At 38.0% G+C, this 2,490-nt stretch overlaps 1 pseudogene; it reads left to right on the forward strand.

The window, feature by feature from the left end:
- Window positions 1-1,469: 1,469 nt before the first annotated feature.
- Window positions 1,470-2,281, forward strand: LOC118841165 (annotated as a pseudogene).
- Window positions 2,282-2,490: the final 209 nt, after the last annotated feature.

Raw genomic sequence — 2,490 nt, forward strand, 5'->3', positions numbered from 1 at the left:
CAAGGAATACAAGGCTGGTACAAGATTAGGAAAATAATACATAATTGAATATGTTACAATCAAGAACAACAAAAATTATATGATTGTATTAACAGACGCAGAAAAAGCTTTTGACAAGATACAACATTATTTGCTCTTTAAAAACACTATAAAGTATAGGAATAAATAGATTTTTCTTTAACATGATAAGTAGTATATCTAAAACCAAGAGCCAGCATTATCTGAAATAGTAATAAACTAGAGGCCTTTATAATAAGATCAGAGGTAAAGCAAGGATAACATTATCACCATTATTATCTGATATAATTCTAGAAATGGTAACTGTAATGATAAGACAAGAAAAAGAAATTGAGAGAATAATAGGCATAGGCAAAGAGGATACAAAATGTATATATATATATATATATATATTTGCAGATGACATGATGGCTTACTTAAAGAACCCTAGAGAGTCAACTAATAAATTAATTGAAATAATTAACAATTTTTAGCAAAGTTGTAGAATCTAAAATCAACCCACATAAGTCTTCAGCATTTCTGTATATTATCAACAAAAATCCAGCAGGAAGAAATAGAAAGAGAGTTTCCATTTAAAATGACTACAGAAGGCATAAAATACTTAGGAACCTTCTTGTTAAGATACAGAGTTGTGTATGAATACAACTATAAAACACTCCTTACACAAATAAAGACAGATCTAAATAATCATAGAAATATTAATTGCTCACAAGTAGGTTGAACCAATATAATAAATTGATTTATTCGGTATCATACCAAATAAATTCCAAAGGATAGTTTATAGTGCTAGTAAAAATAAAAATAAATTCATCTTGAGGAACAAAAGGCCTAGAATCTCCAGGTAAATAATGAAAAAAGTAGGGGAAAACCACTATGACAACTACCATCTACGACAGCCAATCAGCCAACTACACAATCATCCCATACTCTCCACTTTGACATGTGGTTCCTGTATGCTTCCCAGGCCAAGGACAGCTTCCAACATGGCCACCTCAGCCAGTTCCCATTCGAACAAAAATATCAAGCAGATGTATTTGACCCAGTCTCAGGGTAACAAAGTCCTGGTTATATGTATCTGGATTGAAGTCGTTAAACTTGGTATAAAACCTAGACCCTAGAGTCTAGTCTTTTTATTAAAGGGATTTGTTCTTTGAAGTTTGGATTCAGTCAAAGAGCCTCATTTGAGGACCTAGAGGGCCACATGTGGCCTCAAGGCTGCAAGTTCCCCACCCCTGCCCTAGACTATGACCCTAAGAATACTTAGATTGGGGCATCTAGGTGGTACAGTGAGTAGAGCAGTGGCCCTGGAGTCAGGAGGACCTGAGTTCAAATGTGACCTCAGACACTTGACACACTTACTGGCCATGTGACCTTGGGCAAGTCACTTAACCCTAATTGCCTTGCCTTCCCCCCTCCAAAAAAAACAAAAAAGAATACTTAGATAAAAATGTTATGGTTCTAGCACTTTTCAGGCTGAAGACTCTTAGAGTGACACATACCTTATCTCTGCTGCTCTATTCTGAGACCCCTTCTGAAACAAATAAATTGGTTTTCTGTGAGGTTTTCAAGCACAACTCTAAGCCTGCAGAGATCAACCTGTAAACAGATAATGGATATGGCGACCAACAAAAAATCCTGATTTGGCATGGAACAGAAATATACTCTCATGGGAACAGATGGGCAACTTTTTGGTTGGCCTTTCAATGGCTTCCTTAGGCCTCAAGGTCTGTGTTATTATGGTTTAGGGGCAGATAAAGCCTACGCATGGAATACAGAGTAATCTTACTACTATGCTTGCCTATATGCTGAAATCAAAATGGGGAGTACAAATGCTAAAGTAATACCAGCTCAGTGAGAGTTTCAGGTAGGACCCCGTGAAGGGATTGAAATAGGAGATCATCTCTCGGTTGCCCACTTCATCCTCCATTGGGTGTGTGAATATTTGGGGATGATCATAATGTTTGATTCCAAGCCCATTCCTGGGAACTGGAATAGAGCTGGTTGCCACACTAACTTCAGTACCAAGGTCATGAGAAATAAGAATGATCTAAAGTACATTGAAGAAGCCATTGAAAGGCTAAGTAAGTAGTACCAGTACCACATGTCACCCTGTGAACCCAAAGGGGGTCTGTACAATGCCTATTGCCTGACAGGTTTCCATGATACATCTAACATCAAGTTCTCTGCCAGCATGGCCAACTGCAACACCAGCATCCTCATCCCCAGGATGGCTGGCCAGGAGAAGAGCTACTTTGAAGACTGATACCTCTCTGCTGACTATAACCTTTATCCAATTATAGAGATACTCATCTGTACACATTTCCACAATGAAACAGGGAAAGAATGCTTTCAGTACAAAAACTAAATGGATTACACAACTGGATACCTTCTGTATTTCCCACCCCATAACCCATTCCTCATGCCCTCTTCTATCCCACCTCTCCCTCTTCCAAGTTTCCTTACTAAATATAG

The sequence above is a fragment of the Trichosurus vulpecula genome, chromosome 1 (genome assembly GCF_011100635.1).
Source record: "Trichosurus vulpecula isolate mTriVul1 chromosome 1, mTriVul1.pri, whole genome shotgun sequence".
Lineage (NCBI taxonomy): Eukaryota > Metazoa > Chordata > Mammalia > Diprotodontia > Phalangeridae > Trichosurus > Trichosurus vulpecula.